This window comes from Diachasmimorpha longicaudata, chromosome 1 (genome assembly GCF_034640455.1).
Source record: "Diachasmimorpha longicaudata isolate KC_UGA_2023 chromosome 1, iyDiaLong2, whole genome shotgun sequence".
Taxonomy (NCBI): Eukaryota; Metazoa; Arthropoda; class Insecta; order Hymenoptera; family Braconidae; genus Diachasmimorpha; species Diachasmimorpha longicaudata.
The window spans coordinates 4942777-4968422 of NC_087225.1; the positions used below are offsets into that span (position 1 = coordinate 4942777).

Here is a 25646-nt window from a genome sequence, read left to right on the forward strand (position 1 = left end):
GATCTTAGAGTGGACTCTTGGTGAAATTCGGAATCTAACTGATTAACAAGAATAATGTTAGAGTACTCAGTTCCGTACTTGAGGAGACAAGGAGAAAATAGAGGGCCTGGAGGGAAGCATGACTATTTTTTGGGCATGCAGATGCTAGCCTTTCGTAAATGGAAAATGTGGAAAATTCGTAGTGACGCCAGGGTTTATGGTGGGATTAAGAGTTTGGGCCAGACGTAGTTGGGGGAAACCCTGAGCAATAATTGGGAATCTTCTAGGAGAGGTGAATGGGAAGCAGAAATATTAATGTAAAATATAAAGTGAAATATAGGGGTATACAACACCTTCCCATTTAAGATTGGAAATATCATTTACAATCATAAAAATTAATTGAGTCGGTATATATATGAATATTAAAAATCCGTTGTAACTTAATCTAAATTTAAATTTCTCGTTATCTGGCTGTTTTATTTTTATCACCTATGATTAAAATTATTTCAATAGAGAAAATAAAATAAGAAAATAATTATACTAAAATTCATAATTAGAATTCAAACCACATTAAAAGGTCTGAATTCTAAATTTTCAATTCTAAAATCTAAATAAGACGGCGTATCAAATGTTGTTTTTATAAGGGAGTAGTACTTCTTCTGGTTCTGCTGCGGTTGGAACGCCTCAGCTGGAGTGTAGGTTCGTAATCCGATGCATCGGTGGGTTCTGAGTTTCTCTCGACCATTGGCGGTAAAGATCTACTGCGGTTGAAAGTGACTTCTGGTGATGATGGCAGCAAGGGCTCCAGATGAATATCGGAATCTACGTTGCAATTCACATAATTTTTTTATTACTGGTACAAGAGATTCTGTACGTGAATTTGCTATGGTTGAACAAAATCGTTTGAAGAGTTCAAGACCATTACAGCATCGGCAGCAATAGCAGTAGTTGGTTATTATGAACATTATGAAACCAAATCCACTGAGGGTCATTCTGAACCAAAATGTCTGTGGACTAGTCAGCGTTTCATTCAGTTTTGATGATAGGATATTGTTAATCTCTTCGAGTTTCTTGTTGGTAATTTTTAGATCATTTATGTCTATGTTGGTCAGTTGTATCGTTTTCTGATGAATTAGAACTGGAGAATTTCCTTCGGCTTCTTGAGTAGCCAGTATTATAGGAACATCACCCAGAGTTCCTATAATACTGGCTAGCCAGTACATCACCCAGAGTTCCTATAATACTGGCTAGCCAGTATTATAGGAACATCACCCAGAGTTCCTGTAATACTGGCTACTCAAGAAGCCGAAGGAAATTCTCCAGTTCTAATTCATCAGAAAACGATACAACTGACCAACATAGACATAAATGATAGCCAGTATTATAGGAACATCACCCAGAGTTCCTATAATACTGGCTACTCGTTTCAAGGATCTGGGTGTTGGTATAACCTCTGCAGTTGTGAAGTTGGATGATTCCGGGTCCATGGAGAACGAAATCTTCGATATGATATCGTGGTTTGCCGTTACAAATTACTGTCACGGTGGTAGACTTCTGGAGGGTGTACATCGATTCGTTGGCATCCAGATAATGCCAAAATTCAGCGATTGCTCTAGTTGTTGTAATTTCGCAGGAACTCGGAATACGGTCGACATGAGAGAGGAGAAGTTGGACTTCACAGCTGGGTCGATCTAATGTCTCGATGATATGTTGTCCATAGCAAATGTACCTTCTACTCAGATGCTCTTTACGTTGCGAAAGAGATGGAAGGTTTAAGAATTGGGAATTTAATTGGGACATAAGGAGGTAATCGATTTTTGATTGGATAAATGTGAAGGTAGAAAATAATTCATTCAAAATTGGAAACATGATCTTCTGATAGATAGTGAAAACGTTTTTGGTAACTAATGGAACATTGAGATTAAAAATTATATTGTTTTTCGTTATGGAGACTTGAATGTCTGAAATTTTGTCAAATGACGCAATATTTTGAGGGTCTGGTTTTACCATAAATTCTGATTGGTCTTCATACTTATTCAATTCTTCGTAGAACATTTGAGGAGTGATGATTGATGGTGAAATTATATTATGTAATGCAAGTCTAATAGTTTCGATATATTGATTAGATTCTTTCAAAATGATTGAACGTAAGGTAAACAGTCTTGAAATTTGATCGTTAAGTGTAGTTTCTAGATTCAAGGCAGAAAGCCGGAAATTTGTTTGAGCTGAAACTTCATCAATTTTTTTCAAATTGCTATTCATTGTAATCTCTTGATTTTTGATAAGACTGAACGAGTCATTGAAATTTTTCATGGTGTTTGCGATGATTCGATTCTGTGATTTGATTGCACTCCGCATTTGGTTATCATTTTTAAATAGTTCAATATTATCATTATAATCAGCCACGGTATGATATTCGAAAAACCAATTAAATACTTGCTGTTTTATATGTGGAGAGCACAACTCAATGACCTCACACTGTTTTTGTGTATATTATTTTATTTATTGAACGTTTGGAGCAATGTCGTCCATTAACATTTTAAAATGCCCGTTATGGTAATTCTGCGTTGGGCTACAATAACGTTTTCATGAGTATGCCCAAGCAGTGAATCTGCTTGGATCAAGACTTATTTGAAGTGGAACGGTCACTTCGTCTTTTCAATTTAATTGACCCTGTCTTAAGCGGAGCGGTCGCTTCGGGGTTGCAGTGCGCACTGACTTTCTTTCAACTTCTCTATCTTGGCTAGAATTTTGTAAAATGGAGGGTGTGTGTGAGTGCAACGTTTGGTGAAAACAGAAAAGGTCTGTTTCCTATATTTCAAATCTATCTTTCTCTCTAAACTGTAAGTTGATAGATGACCATGCAATCGAGCCTTAAGGGTAATAAAATTTCTCAAAAGGTTAGCTATGCTGGAGTTAAGTTACAGTTTTACGACTAGTCCCTTATTGTAGTTTTTCTAAATTTCTACGGATACATTTTGTGGGTCTGTGCACTACATGTGACTGAAAAGCTTGAATACAATGGGTCCTTATTTTCTAGACGATACTGGAGAACAATATATTAACTCTTCTATTCAAATAATTCTACCGAACACTTGGAAAACTCCATTGATCAGTGAGCGACGTTTTCGTTTCGACGGGTCTATGGTCAATTGCTGCAAGATTTTATATTTTTCATGAATTGCATTTATTTCTCTGTTAATTATTTCTAGACTGCGTTCGCACTGGAAATTGCTATCCTGTATTTGGGGTAATTCCTTTCGTAGTCTAGTGCAATATTTTTGTGTGGATGCTGAGTTTTTTGTTAATATTTGTCGAGCCTTATTCAAGTGTGTATAATCAATGTGGTTTATGAGTGTCAATTTAGAATTTGCAATTTGCGCGGTGCCTTTCTCATAAAAGAGTATCGCGTTCGAATCATTCAATGGACGAATATTATAATGAAGCCACTCAACTAGGAGTAAGGGGAAAAGAAGTGGAAGGAATTTAGAGATCATCTGGGAAATACCGTTTCCGGAGATTAGTGTGGTATTTAATTGTTTTATTGCCTATTTCTATGTCTGCTGTATGATTGTCAAGTGAGATCTTTCCAACGCACCGTAGGGTTTGTGGGTGATAAGGCGTCGTGGTTAAATGTTTTGCTCAATTGGCGAGAATGGCATGATTTTACGGATTTACGAATATCATTTTTCATAGTAGTCCAGTAGTAGGGTTCCTTGATTTTTGCGTACGTCTTGTTGAAACCATAATGTCCTGCTAATTTGCTAGAATGATTTTCTTCGAGGATAATTTTGATTTCATCTTTAGTTTTGGGAGTAATTTTACTGATGTTGAACAATCTAATATCTGACTGTGGAAATATGAATTTCAACATTTTATTTAAGAGTTGAGTTTGGATGTTGGGACTTTTCACGGGTGGAACAAAAACAAACGATTTATTATTTAGTAATTTCTTGAGATTTTTCAAACTTTCAAAAATGTCTCCATATTTAAATTTATCGTGATGACAGTTCTTTGCATAAAGTAAATAAAAAGTTTGATCGTTACTTTTTAGCTTGTTAATTTCATTGATGCCAGATTTCAATTCTCTTGTACCAAAATTATTGGAAATATAATCAGAGTACTGATTACTTTCATCAAGTTCTTGGAACCAGAGTAGAACCACATGAATTTTGGTTTGAGTTAAAGGGGTATTATCTTTTGAAGATTCAATGACATTTTGATTCGTGTAGTGAATTTTAATAAAGTCCTTGTAATTAAATTCAAGTACAGCTTTGTAAGTGATCTGGATTGACTTTGCTTCTGTTTCTTCCTCGGGAATTTCTTTCAAAATTTTAATACTTTTTTCGCGACTATTTTCACTCAATCCTGGAGCGACTTTAAAGATTGTGATCTCCTTGGATATAGGTTGTACAGTGAGTTGAGGAATTTGTATAGTTTTTAATTCATTCGATAAATTAATGGTTGCACTGGGAATCATAAGATTTGGATCACTTGCAATCTTCTGAGAGGGGATTACGCCTTCATGCAACCCGTGAGGATTTGAAATACTGACTTTCATGATCATCTCAGCTCTTGCACCGATTGTAATCATGGTTTTACTTTTAGGCTGAGGTACATTTTGAAAAAATGGGTAGGCTCTGCGATCGAAGCCATCGTGATATTACAATGTTCATAGTCAATTTTACATCTGTGCTGACTGAAAAAATCAAATACCAATAAGCCGTCAAATGGAATAGTAGTGTGAGCATCAAGTAAGTGGAACTTGGAATTGAGTTGTTTGTTATTATGGAGAGGGAGAGAAATGAATTTTCGAATCGTGGGGAGTTATTGGATATTCTCGCTTAATGCGGCCGAGAACTGATGTGCGTCAAGCTGCATTTTTCAAAATTAATCTCTCCCCTCCTAATTCGAATTAAGAAACGAAACCGCCGTCCTTAATGAACAATTTAATGAGCAATCCAATGAGGTTGGTTTCATCCCTTGATCTCAATTAGAGCGGGCAATATCGATTTTTAAATTGAGGGCGAATCTGCTGTAATCGGTGCTTGAAGGGAAAAGCTTCCCTCAACGCCGTTCGGATATTCAGAAGGCCTGCCCAGCTGTTTAATTTCCCTACTTACTTGTATTCCCCCACCCCAGGCTATCAGCGTTGCCGACTTTTCCCTCTGCTCCGATTTTGCAGCCGTAACGTTCGGTACTGTACCGACAAGTCCGGCTCCAAAATTAGTTCCGGCGCTGCCGCTAGAATATTTCGTCGTTGATCGGGGGGGGGCTACGTTTGTACTTGTTCAACTGTACAAATGATCAACTGTACAGAGAATTTTCCAACGTTGAGAGCACCACTGTGCAGGAATTCAACTGTCGAGACAAAAACGTAAGCTGTACATGTAGCGCTGGGTCCCGATGGGGGGGGGCTCCGTTTGTACTTGTTCAACTGTACAAATGGTCAAAAGCACCACTGTGCAGGGATTCAACTGTCGGGAGAAAAAACTATCGATCTCTACCTTGTCGACGCTGTTTAACCCACCTTGCGCCGCCTGTACAGATGTGGCTGTGATGTCCTGGGGTTGAATATTGTAGATGGCACTATTTATCAGCCATTTTGATCCGCGAATTTTGAAAATATTATAAAGAGCAAAATGATAAATCAACGCCATATGGAATTTTAGAAAGTCAGAAGGAATGCCAAAAAATAAACAGCGGGACAATGAACAAAGGAGAAATAAATTTACGGGCGTGAGAAAACCATTCCACAAAAACGTAGAATCAAGTGTCAAGTATTCGAGTTCTAATCCAAATTTATTACTCTCCCAAACGCACTGCAGAAAGGCAGTTCCTCGAAACATAAAATATAAAAACAAAGTAAATTCAAAAGTCACGGTCTAAAGTCATAAAACTCGAGTACTGTTTACTTCAAACATTTCTCTGTCTCATGTGTTTAACACATGTGAGCTTTCCTTTGTCCATTGTCCTGCTGAACAGAGAATCCGGGAATTCTCTGTGGAAAACTGTGACATCACGCGCTCTCCTTGTTTCCCTCTTTCTCTTATGATTTAATATGCCCCTTGGGCCAGGGTTGCGTGCGCCACTTTTGGACTAGTGGGGGTTACTGGACCCAACCCTTAGAAGTTTAAGTTGAGATAAGTTAGTATTAATACAATTATCCTGCTAGCAGCTTCTCTCCGTTAGCCTGTTCAATTAGTTTTCAAGAGCTAAATTAGGGTCAGTAATTAGAATAACTTTTGTATGAGGATCCAAAATACGGTTAGTTTTTACCAAATAAAGTGTTAGTGTGCTCTTCTAAGCAGTTGTGTAATTGATTTATTATTGAATTACCCAACAATTCAATTACCCTCAACCTGGAGAAACAGACTTCGATGGAGTCCTCATTAGAGGTTTAGCGGCTCACGGATCCCGTTTTTAAAATCTGGCGCTCAATAACACAAACAGCGCTAGTGTCCTGCTAGTAACTTGGGTAGGACGTAACAATTGGTGACAGCGGTGGGATAGCCGCATCCATCGAATCTTGAATTTGAATTTGGAAATTCTGGAAATCTTCGTGACAACGGTGCTGAGCCAAGCAGAGTTCCGGTGATCGCAGTCAAAGGATCCAAGGGCAGTTGCAGCCAAGCAGTTTCCACTGACAAGACAACGCAGTTTCATCCGGCAGAATTTCTTGTGGTGTTGAGTGAAAATTGAAAAAGGGCAATAAGTGAAATTAAAGTGAAATTAGAGTGGAAACGTGAAACATTGGATTATTAATAATACTTCAAAAATTGTAAGTCTAGATATAAGTATTGTTATTGAGGGTGGATAAGTCAGAGTATTGCCCAGGTTTTCTGCGGTTTTACTGGGTAGTAGCGAGATACACTGATGATAGGCCGCAGCCTCGTCCATACCTTGTAAAAGAGAGCACAAACTAATTCAAATTTAAATTATCAAAGTAGTTTAGTAAGGAGAGAAGCTCAGAACTTATTTTATTTAGGAATTTATTGTTTGACATTAGTTAAATTTAAGTTTTTAAAATGCCGCGCACCCGGAGAAGTAGCAGAAATATGCCAAATGCAGAAGGGTCGGTGCCCACAACGCATGCTAGAGATTCAGGTTCGATAAGCGATATTGTTACTACTAGCACAATTAACGCAAACGACACGCAGCAGCCTTTAGTGTCCATCAAAGATATCTCCAATCTGATTCCCAATTTCACTGGAGAAAATATTCCCGTAAATAATTTTATCGATTTGTGTAAACAAGCAGTCGCGCTTGCACCTTCTTCCCATCATATGTATTTCACGCAACTGATAAAGTCCAAAATTTCCGGTAAAGCCAGCCAATACATCGCGAATCAGACCACTTTGACTATTGACGGTATTTTTGCCAATTTAAAACAGGCTTTTGCGCCTCGCCAGACTTTATCACAGTGGCAAGGCTTACTTGCCAATGTCCATCAGAAATCTAACGAGAAAATCATAGATTATGTTGCAAGAATAAATGTTTTGATTCAGGGAATCACTGAGTTGGTTCAAGAAAAATATCCCATTGATATCGCACGCGGGGTTTTAGCTACGACTCAGGAAGGAGCTCGAGACAGCTTCGTTCGCGGTTTGAGAGGTGAATTAAGTTCACATGTCGCGAATGAAAAGCCCATCAGTTTTGAGGCGGCTGTTAAAATTGCAATTGAGAAACAAAAAGAAATTGAACAACGTAATGATTTGTTTAAGTATGAACAATCTAAAGTTTCATTTGATACACAAAATCACGTTACTTCAAATAACCAACGAAATTTCCACGATCGTCATTTCCGGCACTTCAAAAATCAGGGCCCGTATAATTTGCAAAATCGACCCCAGAAATATATACCTGCTAGAGTCAATGCTATGCAGATTCAATCTCAAGATTCCGGTAATCTATTCAAAAATCGTAGAATTTGTTATGCATGTGGCAAAATGGGTCATATGATTAATCAATGTCGCAGTAAATTCCAGCCGGGATATTGTGTGAATTGTAAAATAACTGGGCATACGTTTCGTAATTGTCGTCAAAGTAATTCTGCTGGTAGTAGCCAAAATATCCCATCAAGCTCTCAAAATTCTCCACAAAAAGCGTCAATTAATATTAACCGGGCTGAACAAATGACACTCCCATGCGTAACTATCACAAGTGACGATTTATTAAATATGAAAAATTGACTTCTTATCGACTCTGGGGCTGACATTAATTTGTTGAAGGAAAGCGTTCTAAAACCTAGTGTCAAAATTAATCCAAATAAACGTTTCGTCTTAAGAGGAATCACCCCAGGGTCTGATGAAACGATTGGTGAGGCTCATATTATTTTTAATTCAGTCCCTTGTTATTTTCAAATTGTGCGTGGAGATTTTCCGATCAAATACGATGGCATACTAGGTGCACAATTTTTACGGGACGAAAAAGTAACCCTATGTTTTTCTAACAGTAGTCTGCGCATAAATAGTAAAGGAATCTCAATTCCATTAATGCAAACCAGAGTTACCATTCCTCCTCGTTGTAAGAAAAAAGTGGGAATTCACATATTAAACACTGAAATGAAACAGGGGTATTTACCGAGACTAAATTTGGGGGTTGGTGTTTATGGGGGAGAAGCGCTGGTCACAAATAACCAAGGAATTCTGTGGATCTATGTAATTAATTGCAACGAGAAGGAACGAGAACTCAATATTCCCGCACAGTACTTAGAGGAAATTGAAAACTATTCAGGGAGACCCATTAAAACATGTTGTTTGACTGAGACAGAATCACTAGAGAAAAGGATGGAAAGGCTCACAAATAATCTCCACTTAGAAAACCTCAATTCAGAGGAAAGAAATAGTATTCTCAGAGTATTTGCGAAATACCCCTATCAGGTCCACCTTCCAGGCGATCGTTTGCAAGGTACGAATGTACTCACTCACAAAATTCCAACTAACGATGAAATTCCGATTTCCACGAAGCAATATAGGTTTCCTCCAATTCATAAGGAGGAAATTCAGAAGCAAATTAAGGAACTCCTCGCGTCTGATATAATTGAACCCTCTTCGTCCCCATATAATTCCCCTATCTGGATAGTTCCTAAAAAGGCCGATTCCGCGGGCAATAAGAGATGGCGTATGGTGATAGATTTCCGGAATTTGAATGAAAAAACAATCGCGGACGCTTACCCACTTCCCAATATCATCGACATTCTTGACCAGTTGGGAGGTGCAAAGTACTTTTCAGTGCTTGACCTTGCTTCTGGTTTTCATCAAATCCCCATGGATGAGAATGATAAGGCCAAAACAGCGTTTTCCACACCAAATGGACATTATCATTTCGCGCGAATGCCTTTTGGTCTCAAAAACGCCCCTGCGACGTTTCAACGTCTCATGGATCAGGTGCTCACTGGTCTTCAGGGTACAGACCTTTTTGTTTATCTTGATGACATAGTTATTTATGCTTCATCTCTAGAAGATCATGAACGGAAATTAGTTAAATTATTGGGTAGGCTACGTACAAGTCGATTGACATTACAAATTGATAAATGTCGTTTTTTGCAGACTAGTGTCACCTATCTAGGACACATTGTCAGTGATAAGGGAGTAATGCCTGACCCTGGGAAAGTAAAATCGGTTAAACAGTTTCCAATTCCTAAATCAGCAAAAAACATCAAAGAATTCTTGGGTCTCATTGGTTATTATCGACGTTTTATCCCCAACCTCGCGAAAATTTCCCGGCCATTGACCCAGTTGCTAAAGAAAAATCAAGTTTTTGTTTGGAGTGTCGAGTGTCAAAATGCTTTCGAATACTTGTGTGAACTCCTGTGTAAAGAGCCCATACTTCAATTCCCTGATTTTGAGAGAATTTTCATTGTTACGACAGATGCTTCACATTATGCTCTTGGAGCTGTTCTCAGCCAGGGTGAAATTGGCAAGGATTTACCCATCTCTTATGCTTCAAAGTTATTAAGGGGTGCAGAACTCAATTATTCCGTCATCGAGAAAGAATTGTACGCAATAGTCTTCGCTGTAAAGCATTTCCGCCCCTATTTGTATGGAACCAAATTTCAACTAGTGACAGATCATAGACCTTTAGTATGGGCCCATAAGATTAGGGATCCAGCATCACGACTCCTTCGTTGGGTATTATTATTACGGGAGTATCAGTATGAAGTAATCTATAAGCCAGGACGACTAAATTCTAATGCAGATGCATTATCACGAAATCCTACAGATCTAGCAGACTTATCAATAGCAAATATTAAGTTTACGGAAAGTTTATTCACTGAAAATAAGCCAATGGACTTCCTGACGATTCGCTCACAGAATAGGAGCTTAATGACAGATTGTCAAAGTAAAGGATTGAGCGAGATCCAAAACTCAGACCCCATTGAGCGTAATGAGAGGTCCAGTGTGTGTAAGATACAGTTCGTTAGTGACAAGGGAGAAATTCAAACTCTGGGTCAGAGGGCCCCTGGAGAACAGGAAAAAGTTGGCCAAACGGACACAGTACTGTCTGTAGGGCATCCCACTGACCTGAAGGAATCCTCTGCTTGTCCTAATGAGTTAATGAGTTGTGATGTAAGTGTGAAGGTTGTAGTTTTTCCGGGCCCGGAGGCATGGAGCGGAGGCATGCTCAGTGAAGTTTATGACTGTAAGACGTGCACGCATGATCCAAAAGAGTTACAGAATATAATAGGAAAACAACGAAAAATACTAACACAGGAGGTATCCAAAGGAAGTCCTATTAATCAGAGTTTATTAAGCAATCAATTAAAAGTCTGTGAGAGTAGTCCCAACGAGGATAGTCGTGTTTGCCAGGAGTGTGCTATTTTTCATATGGAGAATACTAGGTCTATCTTCCACTCAGATCCAGAATTAGAACAATTACCTCCTTCTATTCAAGTTATGGATGAACAGTTTCCCAATGAAATAAGTGATTACGATGATTGGAATAGCTCTTCAGACGAAGAAATTAAGGCCCCTGAAAAATCCGTAGTAGTTAAATATGGCAAAAGAGTGAAGAAACGTACCCCATTAAACATTTTCAGTGACACTAGAGATGGCATTTTTATGAAGAAGGACAATATCGCGACCTTCATTTCCGCTGATTTTAAAATAAGAACTCCAGTCTTTCAAGAACTTTTGCGAAAAAAATTTATTGATGAGAGTAAATTCCCGAAAGATAAACCCGAAATCGGTGATGTTGTAGTGTTCAGACATGGAAGTTTTCATGTCTTTCTAGTTGTAATCAAAGATTCAGCTGAGGCTAAAACCACTTTAAATAACGTGAGTCTCTGTATTTCAAAGTTGAGGGAAATTATGGACTATTTTGATGTCAGAACTGTGAGAATCGCGAGGACTGGGGGCGGACTTGATAAGCTACCCTGGGGTAATATCAAAATGTACTTGGAAAGAACATTTCCGCAAGGCTACCATATAACTCTTTGCCTAGATCAAACCGAGGTCCCCGCGATTGACAAGCGAGAAAAAATTATAAAAGAATTGCATGAGTCCGCAGTGGGTGGTCACAAGGGTGTGATAAAAACTTACGGTAGAATTCGACAGTTGTATTTCTGGGAGAATATGAAATCTCAGATTCAACACTTTATTAAACATTGCGTGACTTGTCAGAGGAATAAATTGGTTCGAGTAAAGACTAGACAACCAATGATAGTGACGGATACCCCACAATCAGCATTTGAGAAAATTGCACTCGATATCGTTGGACCATTACCCATTACTACTTCAGGCAATAGATATATTCTAACTATTCAAGACAATTTGACTAAATATTCACTAGCCGTTCCTTTAGCCCAAACAAAAGCAATTGATATTGCAAAGGCCTTCACGGAAAATTTCATTTGTGTTTTTGGTTGTCCGGAAGCAATTCTGACTGATCAAGGATCAAATTTCATTGGGGAAGTAATGAAACATTTAGCAAAATTATTCAAAATTCAACAGTTAAAGACTACAGCATTTCATCCTCAGACTAACGGGTCTCTCGAGAGAAGTCACTTGGTTTTAGTCGAGTATTTGAAGAATTTTATTGACTCTGACAGAGACTGGGATACTTGGATCAAATATGCTATGTTCTCATATAATACATCCGTTCATGAGTCAACAGGGTTCACACCACATGAATTAGTTTTTGGTAGATTAGCGCGATTCCCATCTAGCTTCGTAAAAGAGAGCAGAACACCTGTATATACTGATTATTTAGGCGATTTAGTAGATAAATTACGTACCACACAGTTAAGCGCAGCAGATAATGTTGATTTAGCAAAATTTAGATCTAAGCTGTATTATGATAGGGCTATGAATCAGAGACATTTCCAGCCGGGGGATTGGGTATTTTTAATTAATGATGCTAAAACCTGTAAATTAGATGCGAACTATCTAGGACCATATGAGGTACAGAAAGTTACAAACAACGAGAATGCAGTGATAAAATTGACAGACTATCGAACGAAAACTGTACACGTAAATAAGCTGAAGCCAGCATTTCTACAGAAGAAGTAATTAAATAGAACATAGACTTCTAAGATTATGTATAAAGAGATAGCAAGTAGTAAACTTTAAACAAGTAATAACATACATAAGATTCCTATTAAGATGAATTGAATAATAGAATAAGTGTCTAAAAATTAGACTCGTGTAGAGTCTAATTTTTATTATATGGGGGAAGGTGTGATGTCCTGGGGTTGAATATTGTAGATGGCACTATTTATCAGCCATTTTGATCCGCGAATTTTGAAAATATTATAAAGAGCAAAATGATAAATCAACGCCATATGGAATTTTAGAAAGTCAGAAGGAATGCCAAAAAATAAACAGCGGGACAATGAACAAAGGAGAAATAAATTTACGGGCGTGAGAAAACCATTCCACAAAAACGTAGAATCAAGTGTCAAGTATTCGAGTTCTAATCCAAATTTATTACTCTCCCAAACGCACTGCAGAAAGGCAGTTCCTCGAAACATAAAATATAAAAACAAAGTAAATTCAAAAGTCACGGTCTAAAGTCATAAAACTCGAGTACTGTTTACTTCAAACATTTCTCTGTCTCATGTGTTTAACACATGTGAGCTTTCCTTTGTCCATTGTCCTGCTGAACAGAGAATCCGGGAATTCTCTGTGGAAAACTGTGACATCACGCGCTCTCCTTGTTTCCCTCTTTCTCTTATGATTTAATATGCCCCTTGGGCCAGGGTTGCGTGCGCCACTTTTGGACTAGTGGGGGTTACTGGACCCAACCCTTAGAAGTTTAAGTTGAGATAAGTTAGTATTAATACAATTATCCTGCTAGCAGCTTCTCTCCGTTAGCCTGTTCAATTAGTTTTCAAGAGCTAAATTAGGGTCAGTAATTAGAATAACTTTTGTATGAGGATCCAAAATACGGTTAGTTTTTACCAAATAAAGTGTTAGTGTGCTCTTCTAAGCAGTTGTGTAATTGATTTATTATTGAATTACCCAACAATTCAATTACCCTCAACCTGGAGAAACAGACTTCGATGGAGTCCTCATTAGAGGTTTAGCGGCTCACGGATCCCGTTTTTAAAATCTGGCGCTCAATAACACAAACAGCGCTAGTGTCCTGCTAGTAACTTGGGTAGGACGTAACAATTGGTGACAGCGGTGGGATAGCCGCATCCATCGAATCTTGAATTTGAATTTGGAAATTCTGGAAATCTTCGTGACAACGGTGCTGAGCCAAGCAGAGTTCCGGTGATCGCAGTCAAAGGATCCAAGGGCAGTTGCAGCCAAGCAGTTTCCACTGACAAGACAACGCAGTTTCATCCGGCAGAATTTCTTGTGGTGTTGAGTGAAAATTGAAAAAGGGCAATAAGTGAAATTAAAGTGAAATTAGAGTGGAAACGTGAAACATTGGATTATTAATAATACTTCAAAAATTGTAAGTCTAGATATAAGTATTGTTATTGAGGGTGGATAAGTCAGAGTATTGCCCAGGTTTTCTGCGGTTTTACTGGGTAGTAGCGAGATACACTGATGATAGGCCGCAGCCTCGTCCATACCTTGTAAAAGAGAGCACAAACTAATTCAAATTTAAATTATCAAAGTAGTTTAGTAAGGAGAGAAGCTCAGAACTTATTTTATTTAGGAATTTATTGTTTGACATTAGTTAAATTTAAGTTTTTAAAATGCCGCGCACCCGGAGAAGTAGCAGAAATATGCCAAATGCAGAAGGGTCGGTGCCCACAACGCATGCTAGAGATTCAGGTTCGATAAGCGATATTGTTACTACTAGCACAATTAACGCAAACGACACGCAGCAGCCTTTAGTGTCCATCAAAGATATCTCCAATCTGATTCCCAATTTCACTGGAGAAAATATTCCCGTAAATAATTTTATCGATTTGTGTAAACAAGCAGTCGCGCTTGCACCTTCTTCCCATCATATGTATTTCACGCAACTGATAAAGTCCAAAATTTCCGGTAAAGCCAGCCAATACATCGCGAATCAGACCACTTTGACTATTGACGGTATTTTTGCCAATTTAAAACAGGCTTTTGCGCCTCGCCAGACTTTATCACAGTGGCAAGGCTTACTTGCCAATGTCCATCAGAAATCTAACGAGAAAATCATAGATTATGTTGCAAGAATAAATGTTTTGATTCAGGGAATCACTGAGTTGGTTCAAGAAAAATATCCCATTGATATCGCACGCGGGGTTTTAGCTACGACTCAGGAAGGAGCTCGAGACAGCTTCGTTCGCGGTTTGAGAGGTGAATTAAGTTCACATGTCGCGAATGAAAAGCCCATCAGTTTTGAGGCGGCTGTTAAAATTGCAATTGAGAAACAAAAAGAAATTGAACAACGTAATGATTTGTTTAAGTATGAACAATCTAAAGTTTCATTTGATACACAAAATCACGTTACTTCAAATAACCAACGAAATTTCCACGATCGTCATTTCCGGCACTTCAAAAATCAGGGCCCGTATAATTTGCAAAATCGACCCCAGAAATATATACCTGCTAGAGTCAATGCTATGCAGATTCAATCTCAAGATTCCGGTAATCTATTCAAAAATCGTAGAATTTGTTATGCATGTGGCAAAATGGGTCATATGATTAATCAATGTCGCAGTAAATTCCAGCCGGGATATTGTGTGAATTGTAAAATAACTGGGCATACGTTTCGTAATTGTCGTCAAAGTAATTCTGCTGGTAGTAGCCAAAATATCCCATCAAGCTCTCAAAATTCTCCACAAAAAGCGTCAATTAATATTAACCGGGCTGAACAAATGACACTCCCATGCGTAACTATCACAAGTGACGATTTATTAAATATGAAAAATTGACTTCTTATCGACTCTGGGGCTGACATTAATTTGTTGAAGGAAAGCGTTCTAAAACCTAGTGTCAAAATTAATCCAAATAAACGTTTCGTCTTAAGAGGAATCACCCCAGGGTCTGATGAAACGATTGGTGAGGCTCATATTATTTTTAATTCAGTCCCTTGTTATTTTCAAATTGTGCGTGGAGATTTTCCGATCAAATACGATGGCATACTAGGTGCACAATTTTTACGGGACGAAAAAGTAACCCTATGTTTTTCTAACAGTAGTCTGCGCATAAATAGTAAAGGAATCTCAATTCCATTAATGCAAACCAGAGTTACCATTCCTCCTCGTTGTAAGAAAAAAGTGGGAATTCACATATTAAACACTGAAATGAAACAGGGGTATTTACCGAGACTAAATTTGGGGGTTGGTGTTTATGGGGGAGAAGCGCTGGTCACAAATAACCAAGGAATTCTGTGGATCTATGTAATTAATTGCAACGAGAAGGAACGAGAACTCAATATTCCCGCACAGTACTTAGAGGAAATTGAAAACTATTCAGGGAGACCCATTAAAACATGTTGTTTGACTGAGACAGAATCACTAGAGAAAAGGATGGAAAGGCTCACAAATAATCTCCACTTAGAAAACCTCAATTCAGAGGAAAGAAATAGTATTCTCAGAGTATTTGCGAAATACCCCTATCAGGTCCACCTTCCAGGCGATCGTTTGCAAGGTACGAATGTACTCACTCACAAAATTCCAACTAACGATGAAATTCCGATTTCCACGAAGCAATATAGGTTTCCTCCAATTCATAAGGAGGAAATTCAGAAGCAAATTAAGGAACTCCTCGCGTCTGATATAATTGAACCCTCTTCGTCCCCATATAATTCCCCTATCTGGATAGTTCCTAAAAAGGCCGATTCCGCGGGCAATAAGAGATGGCGTATGGTGATAGATTTCCGGAATTTGAATGAAAAAACAATCGCGGACGCTTACCCACTTCCCAATATCATCGACATTCTTGACCAGTTGGGAGGTGCAAAGTACTTTTCAGTGCTTGACCTTGCTTCTGGTTTTCATCAAATCCCCATGGATGAGAATGATAAGGCCAAAACAGCGTTTTCCACACCAAATGGACATTATCATTTCGCGCGAATGCCTTTTGGTCTCAAAAACGCCCCTGCGACGTTTCAACGTCTCATGGATCAGGTGCTCACTGGTCTTCAGGGTACAGACCTTTTTGTTTATCTTGATGACATAGTTATTTATGCTTCATCTCTAGAAGATCATGAACGGAAATTAGTTAAATTATTGGGTAGGCTACGTACAAGTCGATTGACATTACAAATTGATAAATGTCGTTTTTTGCAGACTAGTGTCACCTATCTAGGACACATTGTCAGTGATAAGGGAGTAATGCCTGACCCTGGGAAAGTAAAATCGGTTAAACAGTTTCCAATTCCTAAATCAGCAAAAAACATCAAAGAATTCTTGGGTCTCATTGGTTATTATCGACGTTTTATCCCCAACCTCGCGAAAATTTCCCGGCCATTGACCCAGTTGCTAAAGAAAAATCAAGTTTTTGTTTGGAGTGTCGAGTGTCAAAATGCTTTCGAATACTTGTGTGAACTCCTGTGTAAAGAGCCCATACTTCAATTCCCTGATTTTGAGAGAATTTTCATTGTTACGACAGATGCTTCACATTATGCTCTTGGAGCTGTTCTCAGCCAGGGTGAAATTGGCAAGGATTTACCCATCTCTTATGCTTCAAAGTTATTAAGGGGTGCAGAACTCAATTATTCCGTCATCGAGAAAGAATTGTACGCAATAGTCTTCGCTGTAAAGCATTTCCGCCCCTATTTGTATGGAACCAAATTTCAACTAGTGACAGATCATAGACCTTTAGTATGGGCCCATAAGATTAGGGATCCAGCATCACGACTCCTTCGTTGGGTATTATTATTACGGGAGTATCAGTATGAAGTAATCTATAAGCCAGGACGACTAAATTCTAATGCAGATGCATTATCACGAAATCCTACAGATCTAGCAGACTTATCAATAGCAAATATTAAGTTTACGGAAAGTTTATTCACTGAAAATAAGCCAATGGACTTCCTGACGATTCGCTCACAGAATAGGAGCTTAATGACAGATTGTCAAAGTAAAGGATTGAGCGAGATCCAAAACTCAGACCCCATTGAGCGTAATGAGAGGTCCAGTGTGTGTAAGATACAGTTCGTTAGTGACAAGGGAGAAATTCAAACTCTGGGTCAGAGGGCCCCTGGAGAACAGGAAAAAGTTGGCCAAACGGACACAGTACTGTCTGTAGGGCATCCCACTGACCTGAAGGAATCCTCTGCTTGTCCTAATGAGTTAATGAGTTGTGATGTAAGTGTGAAGGTTGTAGTTTTTCCGGGCCCGGAGGCATGGAGCGGAGGCATGCTCAGTGAAGTTTATGACTGTAAGACGTGCACGCATGATCCAAAAGAGTTACAGAATATAATAGGAAAACAACGAAAAATACTAACACAGGAGGTATCCAAAGGAAGTCCTATTAATCAGAGTTTATTAAGCAATCAATTAAAAGTCTGTGAGAGTAGTCCCAACGAGGATAGTCGTGTTTGCCAGGAGTGTGCTATTTTTCATATGGAGAATACTAGGTCTATCTTCCACTCAGATCCAGAATTAGAACAATTACCTCCTTCTATTCAAGTTATGGATGAACAGTTTCCCAATGAAATAAGTGATTACGATGATTGGAATAGCTCTTCAGACGAAGAAATTAAGGCCCCTGAAAAATCCGTAGTAGTTAAATATGGCAAAAGAGTGAAGAAACGTACCCCATTAAACATTTTCAGTGACACTAGAGATGGCATTTTTATGAAGAAGGACAATATCGCGACCTTCATTTCCGCTGATTTTAAAATAAGAACTCCAGTCTTTCAAGAACTTTTGCGAAAAAAATTTATTGATGAGAGTAAATTCCCGAAAGATAAACCCGAAATCGGTGATGTTGTAGTGTTCAGACATGGAAGTTTTCATGTCTTTCTAGTTGTAATCAAAGATTCAGCTGAGGCTAAAACCACTTTAAATAACGTGAGTCTCTGTATTTCAAAGTTGAGGGAAATTATGGACTATTTTGATGTCAGAACTGTGAGAATCGCGAGGACTGGGGGCGGACTTGATAAGCTACCCTGGGGTAATATCAAAATGTACTTGGAAAGAACATTTCCGCAAGGCTACCATATAACTCTTTGCCTAGATCAAACCGAGGTCCCCGCGATTGACAAGCGAGAAAAAATTATAAAAGAATTGCATGAGTCCGCAGTGGGTGGTCACAAGGGTGTGATAAAAACTTACGGTAGAATTCGACAGTTGTATTTCTGGGAGAATATGAAATCTCAGATTCAACACTTTATTAAACATTGCGTGACTTGTCAGAGGAATAAATTGGTTCGAGTAAAGACTAGACAACCAATGATAGTGACGGATACCCCACAATCAGCATTTGAGAAAATTGCACTCGATATCGTTGGACCATTACCCATTACTACTTCAGGCAATAGATATATTCTAACTATTCAAGACAATTTGACTAAATATTCACTAGCCGTTCCTTTAGCCCAAACAAAAGCAATTGATATTGCAAAGGCCTTCACGGAAAATTTCATTTGTGTTTTTGGTTGTCCGGAAGCAATTCTGACTGATCAAGGATCAAATTTCATTGGGGAAGTAATGAAACATTTAGCAAAATTATTCAAAATTCAACAGTTAAAGACTACAGCATTTCATCCTCAGACTAACGGGTCTCTCGAGAGAAGTCACTTGGTTTTAGTCGAGTATTTGAAGAATTTTATTGACTCTGACAGAGACTGGGATACTTGGATCAAATATGCTATGTTCTCATATAATACATCCGTTCATGAGTCAACAGGGTTCACACCACATGAATTAGTTTTTGGTAGATTAGCGCGATTCCCATCTAGCTTCGTAAAAGAGAGCAGAACACCTGTATATACTGATTATTTAGGCGATTTAGTAGATAAATTACGTACCACACAGTTAAGCGCAGCAGATAATGTTGATTTAGCAAAATTTAGATCTAAGCTGTATTATGATAGGGCTATGAATCAGAGACATTTCCAGCCGGGGGATTGGGTATTTTTAATTAATGATGCTAAAACCTGTAAATTAGATGCGAACTATCTAGGACCATATGAGGTACAGAAAGTTACAAACAACGAGAATGCAGTGATAAAATTGACAGACTATCGAACGAAAACTGTACACGTAAATAAGCTGAAGCCAGCATTTCTACAGAAGAAGTAATTAAATAGAACATAGACTTCTAAGATTATGTATAAAGAGATAGCAAGTAGTAAACTTTAAACAAGTAATAACATACATAAGATTCCTATTAAGATGAATTGAATAATAGAATAAGTGTCTAAAAATTAGACTCGTGTAGAGTCTAATTTTTATTATATGGGGGAAGGTGTGATGTCCTGGGGTTGAATATTGTAGATGGCACTATTTATCAGCCATTTTGATCCGCGAATTTTGAAAATATTATAAAGAGCAAAATGATAAATCAACGCCATATGGAATTTTAGAAAGTCAGAAGGAATGCCAAAAAATAAACAGCGGGACAATGAACAAAGGAGAAATAAATTTACGGGCGTGAGAAAACCATTCCACAAAAACGTAGAATCAAGTGTCAAGTATTCGAGTTCTAATCCAAATTTATTACTCTCCCAAACGCACTGCAGAAAGGCAGTTCCTCGAAACATAAAATATAAAAACAAAGTAAATTCAAAAGTCACGGTCTAAAGTCATAAAACTCGAGTACTGTTTACTTCAAACATTTCTCTGTCTCATGTGTTTAACACATGTGAGCTTTCCTTTGTCCATTGTCCTGCTGAACAGAGAATCCGGGAATTCTCTGTGGAAAACTGTGACATCACGCGCTCTCCTTGTTTCCCTCTTTCTCTTATGATTTAATATGCCCCTTGGGCCAGGGTTGCGTGCGCCACTTTTGGACTAGTGGGGGTTACTGGACCCAACCCTTAGAAGTTTAAGTTGAGATAAGTTAGTATTAATACAATTATCCTGCTAGCAGCTTCTCTCCGTTAGCCTGTTCAATTAGTTTTCAAGAGCTAAATTAGGGTCAGTAATTAGAATAACTTTTGTATGAGGATCCAAAATACGGTTAGTTTTTACCAAATAAAGTGTTAGTGTGCTCTTCTAAGCAGTTGTGTAATTGATTTATTATTGAATTACCCAACAATTCAATTACCCTCAACCTGGAGAAACAGACTTCGATGGAGTCCTCATTAGAGGTTTAGCGGCTCACGGATCCCGTTTTTAAAATCTGGCGCTCAATAACACAAACAGCGCTAGTGTCCTGCTAGTAACTTGGGTAGGACGTAACATGGCTATGCCTAGTTTTTTCTCTCGACAGTTGAATCCCTGCACAGTGGTGCTCTCACCGTTTGAAAATCCTGTGTACAGTTGACCATTTGTACAGTTGAACAAGTACGAACGGAGCCCCCCCGGTTGATCTCTCGTGATTGGCCCTGCATATCTCCCTTATGATCTCTGGCAAGAGCTACAAAACAGAATTCAACGGAGTGTTGAATGACCATCTGAGCAATGAGAATTTTATTATTATGAGTTTCATCTCGAGTGTTAGCTCTTATCATGAATTCAATCTAAAAATTGGAAAATTTCCAATGAGTGATTTGTTAAATATCAATTTCTAAGGTTTACAGGTAAGGTCAGGAGTGCTACACTCATAAATATGTTGATGGTCATTACAACTACATGAGAATTGTTAAATAAATACACCTGACCGTAACGATAAAAAGTGTACATTCAACTATTACATTCATGTAAATTACATCACAGTATTTATAAAACTATTTGAGATGTTTAGTAGAACGATAAATTCTAGTTTATTCTGCGGCATATATTGTTATTGAAAATATAGTCTTTGTGACAATTCTCATTTACTTGGAATTGCGATGAACATTGACGTTTTACTTATCAAAAATATAATACCAAGGCGATTATTTTCTTAGTGACGTGGTAAAATGGGGTTGAGAGAATCAATGAAAATTTTATTTGTTATTAGACCCGATAAACTAGGATTCTAACCTCGCTGTACTCAAATCGCGAGTTTCGCATTCACTGGGCAACGATATGAGATGTTGGATGTCACACAATTATAAAACACAGATTATCTGATAATTATAAAATCATATTCGCCAAGAAAATTCCATAATGAATCAATAATTAACTTGAAAAAATTAGTTTTCAATTAAAATAATCATTAAAGTTCATTATCAATTGAATAATTCAATTGTTTTATCTGTAATTAAAAAAAAAATTGGTCACGTAAGCTCTTTGGAAGAGATGGACAAATTTTTGGTAGAAAAATGTTCAGGCGAAAAATTTTACAATTTCTCTCAAGAAAACCCTCCCCAGGGTTCGTTACTAATTTATGTTTCGAAAAAAAATTATCCCTGAATTCTTTGAAATATATTCCTCGCTTTTTGAACATTTTTTCGTTATTTAACCGTATGCAAATTGTATTAGAAAAAGGTCACTCATGAAAGAAAATTGAAAATCAACTTATGCAGTTGGAAAATTAGAGTCTCCAGCCTATTTTTGGTATTTTAGGCGTCTGCCTAATCAACAACCATTACACAATCCTGCTGTACGAATTATTAATTTTTATGCATACCTAACCCATCTTCCACGCACGAAAAATCTCAAAGTCAACAGTCCTTTATATCCCCCCCCCTCAGATTTTTTGAGAGGAAAAATTATGTATTAAAATTTCTCTGTTATTTTATGTTTCGATCATTTTAAGTATCTTTCGCTCATCTATGGATGACAACAACTCCAACAATTAATTCTAACAATTAATTACAGAGTGAGCACGTCCTCGAAATGCTACAACCGAAAAACTTCCGCGACATGACACTAGACATTGGAAGATTGAGATTAAACATGGCAATTATCAACACGAGGAATGATATCTGGCTGCAACTGCCAAAAGAAGGATTCATCGAAAAAAGACGAAGAATGAGAAAAGTTTACCGCTGTGTTACTCGTAAAAGCAGTCGTGTTGCTATTGCTAGACAAAGGAGACAATGGGAGATAATTCCGGAAATATTCTCGTGTAAGGTATGCGTCGAAGACGACACATGTGTCAACCTCAGAAATCTCAATATCAATTCGGATGCTGGCACGGCCGATCAAGAGCTCGTTACGAAAATGGCAACACTCTCGTGTGATCAAAACAGGACAACGAATTGGTGCGACGAACGGTGTGAGCTTGTGGAAGAATGGAAAACGGTCATGAATGATTTTTTGGTTGAGAAAATTGACGATCAAATTAGTAATTTAAAGATCGATGAAATCGATAATGGAGGGAGTAACGGAATGAATGTCAATCCGTTCAAACCCTAGAGTTAATTCGTACAAAATATTGAAAATATTTGTAGACTAGTATTTATACTGAATAGAGACATAAAACGTTGGTGATAAGATAGAAATTAATACGTAGTCATTGTGATGGTGATAGAACGAGTGGAGAATACGTCGCAGATGACATGTGTTCAACGTTAAGAAATTAAATATGAATAAAAAAATGTGGATAAGTTTGCCGTCCAATGGAACATCGTCCTGAGTAATTTTGTGATTGACGGAATTGATGGGAAAATTAATAATTCAACGATCGACAAACGTAATCGCGTTAGAAACAACTAAAAGAGAAATGTATATAAATAATATGTACGTAAAAATGAAAGAAATGTACACAAAAATATTTAATAGCTAATACGAATAATGAGTCATGGTTGAAAGTAGGATCTTTAACAAATAGAAATATATAACGTTTTCGATGATAAAACCCAAGTGGAGTGTGTATCAAAGATGACACATGCATAAACCTTAACAAACTTAACAGCAATGAGAAAAAAAAATGCATGACATTAAAGTTTCGGGTTCTAGGATAATCTCAAGTGATTTCTTAATGGACATAATTTTTAGTGAAATGACTAACTTAAATGATCTATTCGTTTCAGTGAAATGCACTTCAATTCGCTCAGATGCAAATGTTAATGCGATGTAAAGTATTGAAATTATACATTGTATGTAGAAAATTACTTAGTTGTACTGCCCGCACATATAGGTTTGTATTTGCCCCATTGGTCTTGTGAACCTTTGCAATTTTTTCGGCAAAAATCAGTTGGGTATGTTAATCACGACGAAGTAACTACAAAGTGAATACCACCAAAAAAAACTCATTGTTTCATTTGAACTTGTGTGTTTGATTTACTCATCCTGGTCCATTCCCATACATATCATACTTAATATGATAATTATCATTACGATATTATGTGGCAAAAATGGAAAAAATCGACATTCCCATAAAATTATTTGACATTCGATTCTAACAAAAAGTAATCGAAGGCGAAGCCCTAACGTAAGAGCACACCTTATTGTCTTTGATAGTGAAAATGCTGGAAGATTTATAATGAAGAGAGATATACCAAATCTTGATGATAAAATCAGCGAATGAGTAACTAGATTAGCTCGCAGTCAACGGGAAGAGGATCCTAGACGATCCGTCTGCGTTGGTGATGAAATTGACGGTGAAATGAGTAATTTAAAGATCGATAAAACCGATAACGCAAAGAATTACGAAATAACTGTCACTTCGTTCAGATAGTAGAGCTGGTTCAGTGGAAAGTACATATTGCAATTATCTGATGGAACCAGGGAGGAAGCGAAATTTACATAAAGGTATTTAACTATCAACGCGAATAATGACTAATTGATGGGAAAAACCTAACGTAAGAGCCCCCCCCCCCCCCCAACATCGCCATTAATTTTCGAAACTCTGGATTCCAGGACATATTGCTGAACCTGCGCCTATACCAGGATTTATAATATCTAGAGATAGACAAAATGTTGGAGATAAAACTAGAGATAGATACGTGGAAATTATGCCATCGATAGAAGACGAGGGGAGTTCGTTGAACTTTGATAAGAATCATTTGTCGTTATTGCACTTGTATTCAGGGAAAGTTTATAAACAAGTTAACTGTACAACTGCCTTCATAACGTGCACATTGTTCCGAGAGAAAATGATAATTGGCTGTTTTCAGGTGATTTTCACAATTGTACGAATTTAATTAGTGTGCCACAACGAGAAAAACCATTGCCATCTTATTTCCAAGACGATAGATAACAATCACGTACGAAAAAAATTGTCCATAAAAAAGATTCACCGATTTTTTTAGAAAATTCTATTAGCTTTATACTTGAAAAAATCAACAGAGTTTGATTTCTCAGTCCAATTCATTCTACTAAGACTCCTCTAATAAGAAAAATGTGCAAAAAATGTGTACAAATAAACCATGTAAATATGTAATTTTGCGGAATATATTTTCTCGTATGGATATTCTGTAGTAGAATATTTGAATCTGTTAACTCGTTCTTACGGCATATTTACCGCTGAAAATTTACATTAAAAAACACACAGAACAGTTGCGAAATTTCTCGAAACAATCAACGAAAAAATATCAAACTTTCAATAGTTTTACCATAAGAATTTTTCGAGCCTTTCATTCAAGAATAATTGCTCCCTGAGGGCTGTACTATTACCCCAAATCTATCGTTAACAAAAAAATCAAAAATAATAACGACGTAACAGTCCTCGTGCATTAAAATATACCTCGCTAACGATTGCTAAATTCCTGAAAATGAAAGGTTTCCAACGAAAAATTCACCTCGAATACTGAAGGCCATCGAGACAAAGAGCGCTAAAGTCACTAGTGGAAAAGTTGCTGTTCAAGGACAATCAACTCGATTATGACTGTATAATAAAATAGTGTCCCGACACTAATCACGAGCAATGAATTTAGCTTGAATATCCCTCCAACTGCTAAATACCCTCAACACTGAGTCCCAAAGCATTGATTACAAAACAAAGAGAACGTACCGCGAGAATCCCCCCAAATCATTATTAAACTAATATTCGTTAATTAAATAATTGTGCCATAAATTGAAACTCTTAATTAAGAAGACCACTAATGACAACTACACTGTTCTATTTAACAATGTAATGTTACTATTGTTGTCAATACCACCGACGAGGTCAGTGTCTGCAAAATATTCTGGATAAATTCAACAAACTCACGTTTTTCGAGTGAAAATATGTCCATTGGAGAGAGATTTGTGGGTGAAAAAATGATGCAGAGGGCTGTGGTGAATGCAGTCGAACAAAAGTGGGCACAAGTGCCTCTCCTTCGTGGAAAAAACAGGATACCCCTGGCACCCAACTGTT

At 37.6% G+C, this 25646-nt stretch overlaps 1 long non-coding RNA gene across 3 annotated transcripts; it reads right to left on the bottom strand.

Moving 5' to 3' along the window:
- Positions 1 to 1355: 1355 nt before the first annotated feature.
- Positions 1356 to 25641, bottom strand: LOC135165276 (uncharacterized). 3 transcript variants are annotated; one of them, XR_010299478.1, is made up of 4 exons: positions 25500 to 25641; positions 20583 to 20894; positions 13459 to 13781; positions 1356 to 6881 (listed from the first exon to the last, which is right to left on the bottom strand). It is a non-coding gene; the product is annotated as an uncharacterized LOC135165276 (long non-coding RNA). The 3 variants fall into 3 exon arrangements; XR_010299477.1 differs by having other exon boundaries at positions 1356 to 6657; positions 13459 to 14005; XR_010299476.1 differs by having other exon boundaries at positions 1357 to 6881; positions 13459 to 14005.
- Between the last annotated feature and the right edge of the window lie 5 nt (positions 25642 to 25646).